At 41.3% G+C, this 20,746-nt stretch overlaps 1 protein-coding gene across 1 annotated transcript in view; it reads left to right on the top strand.

Moving 5' to 3' along the window:
* The window catches only part of AMER3 (APC membrane recruitment protein 3), a 29,825-nt gene extending 9,672 nt beyond the window's left edge, over positions 1 to 20,153 (top strand). The window contains exon 2 of the mRNA XM_069024351.1: positions 20,069 to 20,153. The gene's annotated coding sequence lies outside the window, so the exon portion shown is untranslated. The remainder of the gene's footprint in view (positions 1 to 20,068) is intronic.
* Positions 20,154 to 20,746: the final 593 nt, after the last annotated feature.

Raw genomic sequence — 20,746 nt, 5'->3', positions numbered from 1 at the left:
AGGTCAAGATACAGGAAAGATTACTGGAGTTCCATAAAGAGGAAGGTCCTTTTTGTCTTACAGAGAACAAAGAAGGGTATTTCTCCATCTTCTCTTCACTACTGCAATACTTTCCTTTCCAAATCGATTTATTTTTCCTTTCATGACAACTTTCCATCTAACTTGCCCTAGACAGTCTCAACTCTTCCCTATCACATGCTTCACGTTCTTTCTGCTCCCTCTTGAGACTGAACCTCTTCAAAACCCTTTTCCCCTTCCCATACGCCTGTGAAGCTGACACCCCCTGGCAGCTCATTACCCCTACCAGACAATTCTCCCCACCCTCAAGATCCTGGAAACCCCTCTTCAGGCAGGTAGTTTCCTCCCTAGACTCCTAAGTTCCCTGCATCCCCACCTCAATGGTCTGAAGCAGTGGGGAACAGCTGGGAAATGAGTTCCACATAAAAGAAGCAAAGCCATAATTTAAACCTGGCCCTTTGCTGTCATGGGCTCCTCTCCCTCTCCCTGTTTCATTCTGCAAAGGAAATGTGCAGACTCCACAGACTCCAACCATGCAGCATGTTGTAATTGATTATGCACAAAATGGAAACAGAGTGCTCAGCACACTGAGAGCAGACATGTTTGCCCAGCACACAGGGTGCCATGCCTGCAAATGCCAGCCAAGCTCTGCTTAACTCCCCAGAACTGAGCCTTGTGTTCTGTGCGTTGCTGACGCTGCACAGGTGCAGACGGTCACTGAAGGATGTGGGAGGATCACAACCTATGGCCAGGCAGGATTAAGGAATTTTGACACCCCCCCAACCTATTTGTTATATTTCTCCACCTCACAGCCAACAGAGGGGAAAAAAATCAAGTCAAGGTGGCTTTGGGTCTGTGATACACAACCAGGGAGCTGCAGAGAAATCAATGGCAAGAGAAATTCTATCTGACTTCAGTGGGATGGAGAGGGACCCTGATTTACAGCAGGAGACATTAGACAAAAGATTGCATCAGATATTTTCACAGCTCCAGCTTTTCAAAGAGATTGTGCCCTCCGCTTTCAGCTGCACTTTTAGGAAAAATCTGATTGGGTGTTAGCCTTAATTAACCCTGGTGCAGTTGCATTTCTGAAATAAGGGAGGGTTGTATTTCTCACAAACATTAATGGGGCTTCTCAGCAGCAGAAAAAATACTGAGGAAAAGGAGCAGCTCTTCCATCTGTGTACTTAAAATAGAGGATGCTGCAATTTATGGCTCTTGTAGAAATAAAAGCTCAATTTCCCTTCCTTAGCCATTCTGTCTTCCCTTGAACATACAGGCAAGTAGGGTTTTGCTCTGGAAAAAGCAGTAAGTAGACTGTTGCTATAGCAACCAACTCCCTGAAACCCATTTATAATTAAGATGGTGGTCTAGCCACCCAAAAAATACATCCTGCAAAACCCCCAGGTTTGTTGCTTCCCGAATAACGACAGTGTGTTTTTACAGTGAGTCCATCTGATCTGGGCAAGGTTGGTTAGGTGGGATGGCAAGAGTGATTATGTCTTTGGAAGTAGTTTGCTACTGAAATAGCAAAAGGATGCCAGGAAACAGCAGGGTTGCAATGCAAGGTGCTTTTTTTTAGCTAGATTTCTTAAAGCTTCAATCAATAACAAGATAGTACTTGAATAATTTCATCTCTCGAAAGTATTCTTCAACTATAATCTGTAAAATTTTGAATAATATTTACAAATTTAAAAATGCCCTCAGTTTTTGTTTTTTTTTTTTCCCAATTCAAAAGCTGTTTTAATTTAAAATCATGCAATAAAACTAATTAATAATTTTTCTGTTAGGAAAAGGTATGTTAGTTTTCCCATTAGTGTTTATGAAAGGTGATGACAGCTAAACTGTATGATTGAATGCAACCCTTGAAACATAAATTAAGAATGGATGAGATTATTTTAACAATGACATTTGTTGCTGAGGGCTGTATAATGTGAATGATAGAAATGTGAAGGTTTTATGAGATTTTATAGATACAAATATATGAACAGACACTTAAAAGGAAGATTTCTGTCTATTGCTCCCTTGACCTCTGAACTTCAGATTTTGTATTATTAAAGATAAATATACTGTACCCACCAGTCTCTCCAGAAACTGTAATACCCTCGACCCACAGTGGTTCAATAAAATAGCCCTCCACCTGTGCAAATATAAAATGCTGGGACAGCTCACTGTTTCTAAAGTAAGACTAGTGTCTCTTGCAGCATGTTGCAAACTTACTCAATTAAAGGGCCATTAAAGTATTAAATATTAAAAAATAATCCAAATACAAAGCAGGCTATGAAAAGAAATCCAGAACCCAGGCAACTTTCATTTAACTGAATAAAATTTATTCGAAATATTTATTGTTTATACTTTACTCCCATTTTCCTACTTTTTGTTTGTTTTCTTGGGAAAAGTTTTTTTCACTCTGTTTCCTCAATTTTTCAATCAGCCATGGTCTAACATTTTATAGACCAGTACTAACCTCAGAACCACAAACTGGAAACCACCGCTCTACAGTGTACTTTCAAAAATTCTACATTTCATGATCATAAAAGAAAGGTTCCACCTTTCTAGTCCCCTTCCAATAAAAGATTCTTCTTTCTAGCTTGGTTCTACCCCTTATTAGTCACCACTGCCCACCATAACACCGTTCCCAACCTGCTGCTCCTCTCTGTGCCCTAACTGCATTGTAGGGAAGCTGTATTTTTGTAAGGCCAAATCCTGGATCTCATTTTTAGCCTAACAACCAGTAAACACTATTAGCAATTTTTATTGATTGAAACCAATAGGATACTGCTCTCAGTACCTGTGGGATTTCCTCAGAAATCAATTTCACTTACTGCCATCACGTATATGCTCATGTGAGCCACACTGTGTTCTATGTCCCAGATCAGCAGGGTAGCATTCTTCCCTGAACTGAAATGTGACCTGTGTCAGGAGGTATGCTGTCTCCCTTTATTTGATAAAGAGAAAATGGAAAAGTCTATAATTGCATTAGCTATTATTGGATACTATTATTGCCTTAATCCTGAGTAGCAAAGTGACCTCCGATGTGTTTTGGATTATCTACAGACAGACAATTGAACTTCCAAGTTGCCCACACTGGCAAAACACCAAACAACCCCAAAAAGAAAACAAACAAACAAACAAGACCCACAACATACCCCCCAAAGAAAGAAACAAACCCCAACCCTAAAAAAAACCCACACACCAGTTTCTCCATTCCTTTATCTAATATTATACCTTGCAGTCTATCAAAAGGAATGGAAAATGAGGCAACTCAAATGAACGTACATAAATCATCTGGCTGCACATAGACTATAATTACAAATTTTCATCTAGGAAACACAAAATTCTTTATGTTGAAAGTCAACAGTGAATAATATATCCTTACATTTACCCATTTTATGTACTTCAAACTTTGGAGATAAATTCTTGTAAGGTACAACCAGTCTCCTGTAGAATTGCACTGTAAAGTTACTTTTCTAAAACTATTGAATGCCCCCCAGAACAGGCTTGGAGATTAAGGGCAGGAGACAACAAAAACAGCCCAGCTGGGTTGCTCTTCACCTGTGCTGAGCACCAGGCAAGCCAGTAGTGAGCAATCAGCAAAGGGAGAAACACTGTCCCCTGCAAGCTAGCACCACTTGGCTTGGGCAGGATTCACGCTGTGCACCAGCCGTCCCTTTTGGCAAACCAGGAGGCCACTGACTGAATTTGGAAATTGAGGTGGTGGCCAGACCTGTGCTGAGCTGAGCTGACTACGGCATGAAGTTAAAGGAAGGTTGCAACCTGTATAGTCTTAAAAAAGGCAGTGAAGATTTTTATGAAGTACTGGTAGCTGGGAAAGCTACCACTGAAACATTGGCAACAATCTAAGCAGCACCATTTGGCTACAGGCACTTATTTTGTTAGACTTCTCAAGGTCACATACCTCTTCCCTGCATATGCCCAGGATATACACACAGTGTATAAGACAGCTGGTCCTCCTCAGACAACAAAACATCTGTTTTTAGGTTCCATAGATTTCTTCAAGTGCTGACAGCTCTCCATGATTTGGGATTTTCAGTGGGCTGGGAACACCTGGATAGTGATAAAAACAAAGAAATATGGGCTTTTGTGAGGGCATTGTGGTAGGACCAAACATTTTTTGCATGGAAGAGCTTCCATCTGGCCTGGCCTGCTAGAGCAGCTAAGAACCATGAGCCAGTGTTCTGGGAGAACACCAGACACAGCACATTCCCACACATTTACATTGTGAGGCACCTTAGCCAGCCCTGTGTGCGCAGTCTGCTTAATCCTCAACCCACGGATCATGGAGCATTAACTTCAAATCCACTGGTCCCCTCTGACTCCACGCAGTGCTTTGCTGGGAAGCATTGTTCCCTACAGAGCACAGGCTGTGCACTGTCCTTTCACATTCCCTGGGCACAATCTGCTTCAGTGCCCAGCCGTCCCATCTCTCTCCATGCTGGCCTGCCTGTGGCATAGAGCAGGCATGGACTCTGGCCCAGGAATCTCAGTGCCCCAAGCAGCCCAATTGTTTCATCACTGGCCGGTTCTATTAATAACTGCACTGTTAGTCACTGAGATTTCTGATGGGATGCTACATGTCTTAAAAGAGTGAATGCTTCACGTAGCTTCCAATTAGCTGGGAAATGTGTTCTGGTTCTTTGCCTAGAAGGACAGAGACAAGGGTAGCATTGTTAGCAATGGACTGCCACCTCCTAATGCTGAGTTACAAGAATTAGTGGGTTAGTAAACTACCACTGACCTTCTTTTATTGTTTTTCTTAATTACTCATGAAACTTTTGAAAAATGCTATTAAAAAGATATTTTAAATTAACAGAAATTGGGAGAGTATGTATTTAGAATAGATGAGATTATTTGCACCTCTATGGAAAATGGTAAAAAAAGGGACAAGATTCCTAAATATGTTTTAGACTGGCTTCCTCAGTGCTCTGTAACAAACCAGTTCAGAAAAGCAGTCTTTTTAAACAAAGTGCCTTTAGGCAATTGTGGACCCTGAGCATTCTCCATCAGGATACGATGCCAAATTTTCTTCCTTCTATTCATCAGACTCAACCGCTTCACAATCTTGTGCTACTGCCCTGCTTCTGCCTCCTCTTTCACCTCTCTCCACCCTGGTTCCTTTCTGCAGGGAGGGGAAGAAACACAGACCTGAAGGCCTCTCCTGCTCCAATGAAAGAGGCTGCAGAGAGAACAGTTTGTTATCCACCTCCCTCTGCCTTTGCTTGGATGTCTTTTGGACACTAAGCCACAAGACTTCAGGAAAGTCTCCCAGGAAGGGACTTACAGACCATATTCTGCTGCTACTGGTCCACCTGCTCTCCTCTTAACTGTGTCTCTTTGCCTTGAAGCAGAGAGAGTGCCTCACCTTCAACCTGACCAGAGGCATTGTTGTCTCGATCCTGATTTTATTTAATGAGCTCAGGAAATCTATAGGAAGTATTCTGTTACCTAATGATATGGCAGTCATCCACAGCATAGAGATCAATAAACTTCCCCAGCAGCAATTTATCACTCAGTGTATCACACAGCAATCCACTGAGTGCTATAACTGAAGGCACAAAAATTTAAAGTGAGCCCAATACACTGATGAATAATGGCCCAGTACAAATCACTTCATAGGTGGAAAAAAAATCCTACTGTAAAGACTGTTTTCTCTAGCACCCAGGAAAAAAAACCTTAAGTCAGTTAAGACCTAACTATTAACAAAATAAGTGACACAAATACTGAAAACCTTGTTTTGCTGTGCTTTCTGACAGGAGATTCCTGACTTTTTACAGGAACTAGTTACTTAGTCTACAGTAACATAAATATCCAAAGCAGCATAATCAACTGAAAAATCTAGTAAGTTATTGACACACAGAAGAGTTCTTTGTGTTTTTGAGGCACACCTGAAAAATCCATTTAAGAGAGAATAAAGGAATGTGTGTTCATCCAAAAAGTCAGAAAAGTTCATCCCTGTAGCTTTAATTTTTTTCTTCACATTTCCACTTGTGCGGTTCCCATATTGGAGTATTGACAAGATCATGGGTAAAGTCCCATTATTAGAACAATTTGCCAATATTTCAGGAATGTTCTCAAATTTCCCTTTCATTAATTGGCAGAACTAGTAATTTCCCCAGGTTTAACTGAGAAGTAGAGATTTCTCCATTGGGTTATTTACTGGGCAGTGGTGCTACTTCTGCTTCTTTAAGAAAAGTCAGTTCTACTTTCCTGTGACCATTGTTTGATCTCTCTTCTTGAAAGTTTGAACATTTAAAATTGTTATTGGTAATAGGCTAAACTCCCTTCTACTGAACCTTGCTGAAGACCAGCCCAGTGACAGGGAAAAGCACAAACCAATCAATGCTGCCTAACAACAGATCTAATTTTGCCTAAAGGTCAGGCTTTTCTTCAAACACAGTCTCTTAAAATGTCAAATACTTCTAACGTGGCAACTCTGAATCAGTTTATAACTTGGCATTATTTCTTAACTGCACTTCCATGAACATAAATACCTAAGAGTATGAAGCACACTGCATGAAGTCCTTCACTGATTTCTCAAAATCTTGTGTGTTTTGTGCCTTGGGAGCTAACTAAAATCAAAACCTTTGCATTTTTATCACAGTTCCGAGTTTGGAAAACATCTGTGGTATCAATGAGGTTCACTTCAAAGAATAGCAAAGCATGAAGGCTTAGACTCAATTTGTAGTAAAATAAATTAACAGAAATGACAAGATTCTGGAAATTCTTCGTAGAAATTCACAAGGCTGAACTCACACCTTCCATAATTCAAGAGTACTTCTGAGTACTCTTGAATATTTCTGTTCTCATAAATGAGAGAGGAAGAGAGAGAGAGTTATGATCAGACAGATATGATAGACAGAAACAGACTCCTGTCAGGGAGTTGTGGAGAGCAAGAAGGTCCTCCCTGCACGTCCTTTTCTCCTGGCTGAGCCTCCTCAGCTGCTCCTCATCAGACTGGTGCTTCATCCCCTTCCCCAGCTCTATTCCCTTCTCTGGACTCACTCCAGCTCCTCAATGTCTTTCTTGTTGTGAGAGGTCCAATTCTGAACCCAGGATTCGAGGTGCCTTAGCAGTGCCCAGCACAGGGGGACAATCACTGCCCTGGTCCTGCTGCTACGCTGTTTCTGACATATGAAGGAATTGCAGTAAGCTACATACTAGTGGAATTGAGGTGTCATATGATATCACTTTCTCTTCTTTATTCTCAAAGTTTTTATTAGAAATTTTAGCCATAAAATATAGAAAACTTACTGTCCTTTTAACCTCTTAAGTGACTTTCTGAAGAGGATGCAAATGGAAACTTGAAATAAGACACATTATTCAGTTATGATGTCTAAGTAGCCACTTTTCATCTTTTAAATAAAACAGGATGCTTGCATACTGCATAGATCTAGGCTTTTACACTGTACGGCCTTTTAGCTGATTTATCTGCAAGAATACAAATGCTTACTAAACATAAATTATAACTGTGTAAGTACTCTGCTTTATCATGTAGAGTTTCCTTCCCCAGAAGGTCAGGAGCAAGAAGAATGCCATATTCAGCTGATTGTGTTGCAACTGGGAACCCTTGGACCTAATTTCCCAGATACTCCAACCCATTCTATATTCACATCATTTAATGGACATGCAAGTTTACAATACAACATGTCCTAATTTTTGGACTTGGGGGGAAGGGCTACAAAACAGCCTGTGCTGGGTTATGAGATGAAAACAGGTCAGTGATTCAATATTTTCTTACAAAGCACTGGGTGAACAACATTAACTGATGGTAAAGGTGATAGTAAGTGACAGGACAGATTCTTAGGATTGATTAAGGACCATAAATCCACTGGATCCTCTCTTCAAGATTGCCGGCGTGGAAAGGGAATACTTGGGTGGCTAGGAAAAAGCATTCAACAGTATAATCAAACTTTGGCAACATCTCTGTGTCACACATTCATATTGGCCAATTTCCAGTTGGCAGAGCAACTCCATAGGGTCTGAAACAAGAGACCACAGAGCAGCCTACTCTGATGACTGAAAAAGAGGAATGCAAAGATGACACAGAAATACTTCTTCTCCATTTGGTGCAGTGCTGGGCATAGTTCGAGTGTTCCTGAAGAAAACTCAGCTGCACTTGTGCTCCTATCTTTTTGTTCCCTGCCAGGCTGAGACTGCTTTTAGAGCAGAACCAGTAACCCTAGTAGTACCTTGCATGTTCTTCATTTTTACCCAAGCAAGTCTGCCTGGATCCAAGACCTGTTGCTACAATACCAGACTCCTGGTAATAACTGTTGACCAAAACCCTGCCAGACTTGCCACAGAAATGGTGTGTTTAACGTGTAGCATTAGAAGAAAGCTTATGGTGTCTCAAGAGAATTATGTTAAACCACAGAAGAGTTTGCAGAATAACTAACTTAAAATGAGGTTTTCACCTGGCAGAAAAGCCAAGGATGGCTTAACTTCTGTAGCTCTCAGGATTACCACAGTCTGAAGGAGGCACTCATTTCTTTGCAAGAGGAAGGGAAATGAGCTCATCTCTCAGCACAAAGTCTGCCCCACTGTTCACAGCCCTTGTCATCTGTTGTACCCCATCACCGGCAATGCAAACAATTAAATCTGGCAGGAACCTAGAGGTTACAAAGCCCAAAGGAAGTAATTTGGGCATTTGCACTTTGCCTACCCCGAGGTGTTTATCAAGGCACATCCTAGACTGACTCCCTGCTTTTTCTTCCTTTTTTTTTCTCTAAGAGACTTCTATTGCATAAAACCCATAAAACCATACAGGCAGTTCTAAATAACAGCATCATAAAACTTACAGAACTTACTACAGCCCAGGACAATTGCTGTATTTATGTCATGAACATTGCTAAACATAGCACAGGAAGACTTCCTTCTCCTTTCCTCCTCACCCCACGCATGGCTGACAGCTACATTTATCAGATTCACAGCCTCACAGTTAAAAAAAGAAGTTCACTTCCAAAATTAAAATCACCTCCTTCAGCAATGTGAAGAGAGTCACTTATACTAGTTAAGATGTAATTTATATTCATCTCCCTCATTATGTGTTTGACATACACTGAACCTAAGCAAGTTTTCAAAATAGATCTTTTTAAAATATGCTAAAAATCAGAAATTCTTAGAATATTTGCCTTTTTATCCTTTCAGAGGCAACTGAGTTTCTTTAACAACGATCTGTTGATCTGAACAGATCATGGCCTGATCTCTTGCTGGAGTTTGACTAACAGGACATAAAAAGGGCAAAAATACATTGCCAATACTTTAGAATCCTGCAGAAACTGTCTTTTAAAAAACAACTGCCAAAGTGGATCAGTTCTAAACTGCAAGCTTAAAGCAGTCAAAGACTTTGGCACCATCAGTGCTTTTTCTTATAGGCGTTATCAGACCACGAACACTTAAATTTACAGTCTTGTGTGCCTAAATTTAGCTTTTAAAAGCAGATCCAAAATTCTGACTCAGCCTATATATTTCAGCTCTACATATTCCATTGGGTCAGACCATCAGGCTATAAAACAGGGAAATTCTAATTACATGAAGAAAAGAAATGGAGGAATAGTCAAAACTATCCTGCTATTGAGCTAACTGCAGGCAACAAGGAGGGCATTAAGTAGATCAGTTCATCAATAATGGAATATGGAGACTTTCAACACTAAATAGGTCAGTGGTACATATTTCTGTTTTACCCTTGGATAGTGACTCAGTAGCCTACTCACAGTGAACTCACACTGCCTTCCTTCTCTTCTTACCAGACAGTCTTCAGCATCACAAAATTCACCAAATCCTCCCATCCCTCTAGAGAGCTCATGAGCTGAAAATGTGTGGGGATTGAAGTTGGATAGTTGAGGCTGTCATGCAGCAAAGTTGCATTGAGAGGTGCAGTGGAATTGTTCATTCTCTATCAGCTAGGGGTTTGTAAGGAAACTACCCTGTGTGGCTGCTAACAGGTACAATTCCACATAAATCCAACCCTGATTTCTGTATTTAATGGAATGCCTGCCATCAACTTATGTTGCAGAGACTGTCACAAATCCATGGGGTTTTTCAGCTATATGAGTGGGTTCTAAATCAGTACCTAACATGACTACACCACAACATTTTGTGGTACTTATATAAAGCAATACTGGTATTTTTACTTTTGTGTTACTTTTGGTTCTTTGACTAAGAAAATACCAGCAGAAGAATGGAGATGAACTATTTTGAAAGCCCCACTTTTCTTTATAGGCTGTAATAAATTATTTTTCATTATTTCAGAAATAATGGAAAGGAAATTTGCTCTTTCTTCCTCTTTTTCAAATTGTTGCCACAGGGATATAAGTAGAAAACTGCCCAGCCAGTCTATCAGATACTTGCTGAGTCTGTGCTGAAGTGGTTTCAAAGCTGATAGGAGAGGAGCTGTCCAGTTAAAAGCCAACATCATCCAGCCCTACAGTAGGGTAGCACAAGTGGAAATGCAGAAGCAACTGTCTACTCAAAATTGTGGGCAACCATGGCATCTAATAGCTTCTGTAAGAATGCTGTTGACTGGCTAACAGAAATCTGCAGCAGGATCCTTGCTGGCCACAGTAATAACCAGCCAGGAGATCTGAGGGCCAAAGGCTGTATAGAAAGCCAAACAGATTACTAATCCCTGAAAAGATTTAATAGGCAACATTTTTACTGTGACTAAGCTAAATAGGAAAACCAAAACCAAACAAAGTTATTATTTCTCTAGGACTACATAGATGGTGACAGCTCAGTGTGGCATAACACACATAGGAAAACTGAGGGATTCCATAACATAATAATTCTGAAGACCAGATATTAGTCAGTCTGGTAATTTCAACTGTTAAATAACACTTCTTATTTGGGTTAGCACAGGCACCAGCTAATACAGAACACATTAGTTGTTCTCTATTCATAAATTTCACTGAGAGTATTATAAAAAGAAGTCTATTCCTATCTCCTAAACTTTACAAAACATTCCTTATTACGTCTTTTAAATCAAAACATTTGATTGAAAATGCATCTAAAATTAATAAATACTCTGGAACATAGAAATTTTAAGTCTAATGTATTTGCCACCCCAGGGTGCTTTTCATTTGTTCTCCTCACTCTTCTTAACTGAACAAGTAATTTACATGAGTAATGAAAATAATCTTATTGTGCAGCTTTTAATCTATTATTCAATAGCTAAAAGGAAAGTAAAAGTCACCATTTCTATCAATAATTCAGCCTCGGTGCTAATGCAGCCATTCAGCTGCCCCCCTCACAAGGGCCTCATGCATTTTTAATGTGTTGGCTCTTTGTTAGGAGGTCAAAGATGTGAATTGTGGTTAGAAACACAGTTACCAGGTGAGGGAAGGTCAACTGAAGAAAATATTCCTGTTGCAAGTGAAACAAATTAAACTGGCAGGAGTGCAAAAGAAAACTGCACAGTAAAGTCCTCAGTGCCTGACTTTGCTGAAGACCAAAAAGATAAAGCCCAGCTGCCAAGGCTGCCCTGGCTGGTAAAGAACCAGGAGCTCTCAGCAGTGCCAGTGAAGCTGAACAAACTTCAGCCAGGTTGGTCTGATGGTGTCATACAGTATGTGTCCCAATTCAGCCTCTCCTCAGGTACTGCTTGTTACCCTACCTGGATCCAAACCCACATGCTGGGACAGGCACTCTCTCCAGAGCACCATAGACAGAGGTCAAGGATCTGATGACAGCAGTATTTCCCTCAGAGCCAAATTTTTACTGGTTTAGATGGTACTGTAATTTGGAGACCTGCCACTAAACTTCAAACCTGGGCTGCCTGGACCAGATATCACCATCTAACGAATCCACCTGATCTCTTCAGCTTTACTTCCAGTGAGGCATTTTTAGAGAATTGCTCTTTAAACACCACAACAGTTTTGAAAGCCCCAGAGGGATGGATGGCTTCCTTGGTCTGCCTTTCTTGCAATGTGTGAATCAAACACCTGCAAAAAAAGAACTCAGTTACCAAGGCTTTTTTGTCTGCTAATAACTCCCTCTGAGAGTGTAATTTTCTCTAATAGTATGGTTGTCTTCTTTGGAAAAGATTAGCATGTCAAGAAGCCTCTTCAGGAGGACTGCACAACCTCCACAGGCAGGCACAATCTCCTCTCAAGGGTGGCACAGAAAACTCCTGAACTGACACTAGAGAGACAGATGAACTTTTAGTCCTCACCCAAGAACTGGTGCTTGTGACCATGGCACCAAGCAGCTGCTGGCATCTTTGCATGCCTTCCCATTCTGTCAGACTGAGGGGTTCTGGTAGAGATTGAGCCCTGCTCACAAGTTTCTGGAAAAAGCATTCCTTCCCTGGTATGAGAGGCTGTCCCAATCAATCTTACTCCTCTGCTAAAGGGTCGACAAGTCAGCTGAAGCTCTGTACTGGAAATGGTTCCATTTTATTTTTACCTATTTAGGTTTAAACTCTGCATAACCCAGCACATTTTATGGCAGAAGAGGTACAGGATTTGCCTTATTTTATCATGGCTCAAGATTAAGCCAATAAATTTTTATGTAAAATTTGGCAATTTCTCTCTAGCTCTATTTATTATTGCTGTCCAGCCTTCTTCAATAGGAGGAAGGGATATTAATTTCTTCCCAAGAGTGAAAGTGTTCATTTTACATCTGGAGTTGTTCCAGATGGAAAATAAGGCTTGTTTCCCTGTGTGTCACATCACTGCTTCATGTAGATTTCCATTACAGTGAAGCTTAGCAAAAACTTATACAGATCTATATAATGGTTTTTTACTACAAAAACACACAATGAGCCCTATAAATACACTAAAGAGGTAAAAATGAGCAGGATTTTTTAAGCTCTAGCACCAAGATGATCATAGAAAACCTTCAGGAAAAAGTCAATTGCAATTTCAGTTTTGCAGGAGCAAAGAATAAAGATTATGTAACCATTTCTGTTGCTGCCACGACCACATATTCCAGACCTCTGATTTCCTACCCCTTTACCCTCCTTCTCCCCACATGTTAAGTACTGTATCAATCAGGATCAAGTTTTGGGGCTGTACTCTGAAGGGCTTGAAATGATGTCTAGAAATGACAGCGCAAAACAAACACCTGTAGATAGATACATGCAGATGGAACAGTACAAGGAAAATGAGAGTACCCGTTGGCCCTGCAGAAATAGAAGTGTCATCAAGGTTTTCATACTTTTAGGAATGGACTTCCAACTACAAGAAGCCCCACAGAACAAAAGATGACATTTCTTCATTGGAAGCGTAACAAGGAGACAGTGCAGACTCTAATTGTTGACTAATCATAAATAAGAATCAGTATTTAAGTAGACTAGGATACAACGGACAGGCAGAGATTGGCCCTCAGAAGCCTTGGAAGGGGTGTCAACCACCAAATCATGGATGTTACAGAGTAACATAAATGAGGGAAAATACACAAAGCAACATGTATTTGGGTTTGCATAACCAGACAGAAAAATACTGATTTCAAATGACAATATTCTGAGTAGATATGAACAGGCAGGACTGTGCTTATGAAGGCCAGAGGAAAGGGAAATTTTGATACCTTAGAAGTAATGTAAACAGAACATGAGTTACAGCCTTAGACATACGGATAAAAAGATTTTATGCGAAGAATAAAACAGATGCAGACACAGCCTGGATATGAGAACAGGCAGAGAATTTTGAGTCAAAGAGCAGTGCAGTGACTTGCAGGATAGTGGGCTGTACCAGCAAAAGATAAAGAGTTGGCTCAGGAAAATTAATTGTGAACATACTTAGAGCAGTTTGCTACTTACTATTGGTTGCTGGGAGCTTGTCTGCTGACCCTAACTTTAGCAAGTCAGCAAATATACCATAGATGTGCAACACAAAGATGACACAGGGTTCATTGCAACCCAGACTGAGTGTGCCCTGCAGACACAGCCAGCTTGTACTTGGCAATCAATGAGCCAGATGCAATTGTAACACTGCTAACTGCCTGTAAATGATGCATTTTTTAAAAAACTGAGCCATTTGAGAGACTGTATTGCATTCATTACCATTTCAATCAACAGCAGCACAATGCAGCACTGACAAGATTTAAATGACTATCCAATATAAATAATCTGAAAGGCTCGTGATAGCTGGGGAACAGATTATTTACAGATTATTTCATTATAGACTTCCTATTTGGTTAAGATTTTGCACATGTGAACTTGTCCCATGCTTCAGCCATAGCTGTGTAGGCAGATCTTTCAGTGAGAGAGATAAGAAAAGAAATAAGGTTGAGGGAGGCATAATGGAGGCATGGAAAATTGATTTTCAGACTGACAGTGACCTTGACTCAGAGGTTGAACGCGAGCTGTGAAGCAGACAATGAGGACGGGAACAAGCTGCAGAAAGCAAAACAGTAAACTTTGTTTGGAGTTAGAGGTTACAGACAAAATCTGAAGGCCTGTCCCTGCCCCCATAATCAAGTGCAGTAAGCATGTGATGATATTTTAACTTGCAGGGATTGTTGGGTATTTATGAAAGCACAACAAGGCTCACACATTATTTCTCTCACAGATAGCATTTCAGAAGGATGTTGTTCAAGCCACTTGTGATGAAGAAAAAAGGAAGAGAAATTTCTATACAATGCATCAGTTATTTTATCACATTCTGATAATTTCTTTCGTTCACATGCTCATAAAATATTTCATCTAACTCATTTTCTGCTCTGAAATTTTTTAGGATGGGTCTGAAGTCACACAAAGTTTTACAGAAAGAATGTAGTCATGAAGGAAGAGAAAAACACTGGTTTCTGATAAACCACACATGATGCAGTTCAGAAAAGCAGGGAAGAGTGGCTAGAGTGGTCTAACATTTGCAGTTTGTCACCTAGTTATGCGGTCAGACACAAACTGTTCAGAACTACAGAACAACCACGGACCACATTACTACTATATGACTGTTTCTCCAGCAAGAAGCAGTTAAAGAGCCTCTGTCTTTATTTTCTTTCTGTGCCTCTTCTGTTGTGTAGCTCAGGAAAGCAGGAGCTGCAAATTAGGCTAGGTCCACAACCAGAATGCTTTGTCAGCACAGGTATCATGTATTATAATGTTATGCAGTATATTATGCTGGCACAGCATTGCAAGGCAGATACAGCTTATAACAGCAAAAAAAGGTTTTTACAGTATAACTTCTTGATTACCTGGGAGTGACAAGTTGGTTTTTATGCACAAGTGACTTCTGGAAGCATTACTGTTTGTCAGGTCACACCCCAGGTGCTGATCTGTTCATAACTGTGCCATTGCAAAATCTGTAGAACAGTCCTGGCCTTTGAGCCATGGAGGAACATCTATTCTACCCAGAAAACACTGCTTTGGCTTCTTAAAACCTCTGGAGTGGCATATAAGGGCTGGAGAAGGATAGGGAATATGCAGTAGATTTTTTCCCTGTCTAAAGCTCGTTCTGACCCAGACTGAGAATTTGAGTTCCACAAGCAAACAAAACTGCACAGTGTTCAGAGATATAATATTACAGCATCAAGGTCCTCTGGCCCTCGCACAGAGATCTTCTGAGCTCACAGGGCACCAGCACGGCTGCAGTATTTCTATGTGGGTGGTCAGTCTTCAGCAGGATTGAAGTCCAACCCACTACTGCCAGTAGTATTGGGAATTTCCTACAAAATGTGTTTCTGAATAGAAATCACAGTACTTATTTTTATTAGCACGCAGAAGTGTGCTCAAGATGCCGTTCTGAAATGATACACACCCTGAAACTGAAGTGACTGGAAAATAAAACCCCTCAATTTTTAAAAAAATCAGGCCAATTTGTGATTAGTTTTTAAAACAATACTTTTTTATGGGAAGGGAGTTTCTGAATATCTCCATGGCAGACCATTAAGATAGAATATCTGCCTGTTCTGTGCATGCTGATTATGTTCAATTCTGTTCTACTGTAAAATCTTCTCAGTAGTGAGGCATTTTCCTGTTTTCCTGGGAGCACTTTTTTATTGTTCCAGTAAAACTGAGTTTTCACAAATAATATTTAAACTTCTGAAAAGCAGTATATTCCCCATCTGAAAATCATTCCATCATAAAATTCCCAGCTAACTGTCAATCTACACAACCAGCCAGAGCAATTAGCTCTGCATGATAGCAGAGCTATTAAATAACCTTGGCATCAAGGTCACAGCAGTTCAATGGCCAGGCTAGACAAAGAATGCTTCAGGGCATACCCCCATGGTAGAAACAGCTCTTGCAAAGGGCCTGCCTCAATTTCCCATTCCCAGTGTCTACTTAAGTTAAACAGCTTTTTTTTTTTTTTTTTTTTTTTTTTTTTTTGGGTGGGTGGTGGTCGTGGGGCAGAGGTGGGGGGCACTGAATCTTTATTCATCTCTTAACTGATGTTGTTATTAGACTTCCAGTTCTTGACTTAGAATCAGCTTCTCCTGTTCAGCTGCAATCAAGCAGCCTTTTCCCCTAGCTTGGAGAGCCCATATTAGCCCCATCTGCCATCAGATACATGGTCAACTTCACTCATCCAATCACTCTTGATTCTAAGGCTGACATAACAGGCTTTGCCCAGATGAGAGAAGGAGAAATCTTACAATGCAGGATTCTGCATCCCAAGCCCTTAAGGGGACAGTGGCCCTACATTCTAACTTGCTCCTGACATTAATAACTCCCAAGACACTCTTCTCTCTAGCAAAGGATACATCAAATATTTTTAAAGCAGATTTCCTTAGGCACATGAGGAATTGATTTTGCAAAACATCCCTTTTGGCCTTAAAGGCCCAGTGTTCAAAGTATCTACAATGAGGCTTAGAAATTCAACTGATAAAAGAAAAAGTCACACCATAAAAAAAAAAAAAAAAAAAGAAAAACCATCAAATGTGATTGTAGGAGGAAGGAACTGAGAGTTGGAACATCACTGAGTCTTTCAGTTTTAATTTGCAGGTAGACTGGAGATGTCATGAAAACTTCATCATAAAAGAGGACCAGCTTAGGAACAGAGTAGTTTAATAATGCCAGTAAGGATTGAGCTCTAGGGAATCTGCAGATGAAATGACTGAGCTGCTGCCTAGGCAATACTAAACAGTCAGGCATTCTGTGAGAGAACTGGACTTTGTAGGGATGCTGTTATCGGAAGTTACAGGCTGCAATCGCCAGACACACAGTCAGGACCCGAAAATTCAGACCTACCCATCACCCTGCTGCAGCCCTCTCCTCGTCCCCCGACTGCTACTGCTGCTCTGCTGTGCCACCTCGTGCTCGCCAGCTGACACTGCTGCATGCAACGGGGCACCTGCACGAGGAGTGCATCACTGAAGTCCTTCATGTTGAACTTTCTGAGACCAGAGCAATGTACACCTATGCCCGGTGACACAGCTGTAAGCAGGACACGTGAACATTGAACGCTGCACTGTCAAAATCCTTTCTGTATTCTTGTGAAGGCCGAGATGCTCACAGATGTTTTCAGACTTTCAGTGATTACAGACAGAGTTTTGGGTTCACTGCAGTTCAGATCATTAGGTAAGAAATTTCTCACAACTGCTACCAGAGCCATTGCACTGTCTGCTGTCCTTGTCGTCTGGGCTGTCAAGCAGCATGTCCCAGGGCCCAGAGCAGGGAACACACATTAAGAACCTCCCCATCCTTTACGAACGTTGATGCTGACATGTAGTATTTTGAATAACCACATGACGACCTCGTGTCTTTTACTTACCTCACTGTAAAATGGATGACACTTGTTTATTTCTCCATGGTGACAGAGCTTTGGCGTGATTTTTCACAGCAGATGGAGCCTTAGAGATCTGCAAACGACATTGCTTTAACTAACTGGCAGAAACACCTTTCTGACGACAGGGCACACACTGGGAGCTTCGCAGAGTACATTCAACAGAAGGAAGCACAGCAATCCAAACAGCTGAAGAAGGCCTTTGCATTTAGCAGATTTTCGTATCATTTGTCCCGGCATATTCTAAACCTCTTTGATTCTTTCAGGAACTGCTGACATTCAGGTTACATGGGGACTTCCGGGTACCAAAACCCTCTCTTTTGGCAAGCATCCTGAATGACTCGGGAGTGGCAAAGAAACTCTTCTTCTAAGCAAAAAATTGTAGAAATTATTTAACTTGGGAGTCAACCTGATAAACTCCTCACTGCAGTCTACCTGGCCTCATCAATCCTGTCACAGAAAGCCCAATCACAAAATACATGCATTAGGTAAAAATGCTGCCGCTGGGACCCTGCAGCCTGAGGCTGCTCCAGCAGAGCCACACAGAGGGGACGTACCCAGGGCCTGGAGCCGGAGCTCAGCCGCGAGGGGTCAGTGCTCCACCGGCAGTGCTGCTCCACCGGCAGTGCTGCTCCACCGGCAGTGCTGCTCCACCGGCAGTGCTGCGCCTGGGCGCCGCAGGGAAAATCCGCTCGGCGCTGGGAACCGCTCCGCAGCTCCCGCCGGCACTGCACAGTGCGGGAGGGGGAAACTGGTTCATCAGTGCCTTCTAACCCGTGGAAAAACAGCCTCCAGATCAAGGAAAACAGAGCGTAGCAAGCTGATGAATATCACAAATTCCTGTGCTGGCCTGCCAAATACCGCTGCAGTATTTGTGTTTGGGGTTCTCAAAGGATTAGGCCTCCTGATTGCTTGGGAAGCGTGCCTGGGTCAGCAGAGCAGGCAGGAATGCAGCTGTTCCCAGCACTTTGAGCATGGGCACAAACTGGGGAGTCATTTCTGCTACTGCCTAGGGACACTGACAAGCTGCTTGTGTACAGGAGACCCTAAGCATCAGTTTCTGAGTAAGAAGAACCTCTTGAGTATTGAAGGAGTACAAAGATGCCTTATATTTATATTTCCCGTTACATGAAATGTAAAGATAATAAGGGGACAACAACTGTTTTTTTTTCTTAAGTAAGCCACCTCTAGGCACATTCTAAGATTTTTCTGGTTTCTGGGGTGACTTTTATCAGTTGAATTTCTAAGCCCTATTGTATGTGCTTCAAAGCTTTCACTGAGAACTGGGTGAGAACAAGCTCCCACTGACACAGAGATGGCTTTGGTGACCAAGTCCCGTCCTGGGGACACCCTGTCCCATACATCAGGCAGGTTGCCCTCCACTGCCTGCCCAGTCACAGTTCTGGTGCCTGTTCCTCACAATGGGCAGAGGCTGCAGCTGGCACAAGGGACTCAAGAGTGCAGCAAGAGCCACACTCTGAATTGCATCTACGAGAGCCTGTTAGTCCCAATACGCCAGAGATGTCTATCTCAGCTGATATGATAATATTTTTTAGGAGTACCTTAGGCAGGTGCTTAGAAAGAAACATCCAGGGGAGGAGTAGGCATATTCTTTCCTCTACTGCCTCATTCAACCTGGACTTCTTCATATTAGAGCCTTCCAACCCATGAAAAGAGTAATTTAGATGAGCTTGAAAAAGGGACTCTGCCTGCAAGAGGACACAAATGACACCAGAGAGAAACAGATTGATCTGTCCAAATGTATTTTCTCTCTTTTAGTGCCACGGCTGTCTGTGACAGCAGCAGAGACAGAGATGTCACAGGAAAGGAACAGGACAACAACAAAGAAAGGGAAAGCTGAGAGGTCTGGGCTGGGTAGGAGGGGCAATGGGAAAGCTGCAGCTGTCAGGAGAATATTAAAGCAAAACAGAACTGATTGTAGCTTTCCACCTTCAGTTCCTTAAGTGAGGTTCCTCTGCAAAAAGACTGGGAAACCATCAGACTGTATCACTGGAAAGAATAATGTAAAAATATAACCACATTTTTAGAAATAGTGAGAGCTTTGGGGATTGCTTTACTCATCTCATGAAAATTCAGAAGCCTACTGACAAAACTCATGCTAAAAAGACACTTGCAGGAAGATGCTGGTGGCATGTGGTACAAAGTTGACAAGTTACTCTAGACTAGTTTGTCTAAACAACAGGAAATTCTTATGTCATAGCTAATCTGGCCCTGGCTGCATTCTGGTGGTAGCCAGTTTTTATTTCTGGTTTTAGTTATTTTTCTTCATTCACTCACCAACATATTTTAAATAAACACCTGAAACAAATATGTGAACATTTAAGATGTTTTTGCTTATATTGCAGGTGCAACACTGAAGAATCCATTTGTAGATATGGATGCACCCCCCCAACACAGTATAGCATGACAGTTCCATGACGTTATGCCAAGACCAGAATCAACAAGGATTTCTCTCTAGAGATCTCACCAGAGGTGTTGCAGCAGAAAAACATGCCAGTCTGTTGGAATGACAGGCACGGTTAGGAGTTCTGGACAACCACACACTCCTGAAGCCATATTTGCAGATGGCTGGTAACTAACGCTTGTTTTTAAAAACAAAAACAAAACCAGACCCAAGTTCAGTAGGATTTTGAAAAAATTCATGCCATGATAAGGTTTAAGAAAAAAAAATGATAGCATATTTCTGTCATATTGTGCCACACAACAATTGAAAATATCACTATATTTTTAGAACACAGGAATGTGCAGAATGAGCTTTCATTTGGGAAGCTGTCACGAAGAGGTAAAATTGTTTTCTGTTGTACTAGTTTTTCTTTAGTTTTAGAAAAAAGCTTTATATATGTTATGGCAACAAAGCCACAAGGTTCTAGACTGCAGATTACACTGGTATGGCAAGATGTACTGCCTAGGAAAAGGTATTTTTTAAACAAAAAAAAAAAAAAATCAGGAAGCAGAATATAGTATGCCCTATATTGTCCAAAGACGTGTTTACCATAGCAGAAATTGTGAGTAGAATAATGAGT

The sequence above is a fragment of the Aphelocoma coerulescens genome, chromosome 9 (genome assembly GCF_041296385.1).
Source record: "Aphelocoma coerulescens isolate FSJ_1873_10779 chromosome 9, UR_Acoe_1.0, whole genome shotgun sequence".
Lineage (NCBI taxonomy): Eukaryota > Metazoa > Chordata > Aves > Passeriformes > Corvidae > Aphelocoma > Aphelocoma coerulescens.
This window is presented reverse-complemented; position numbering and strand designations above follow the sequence as displayed.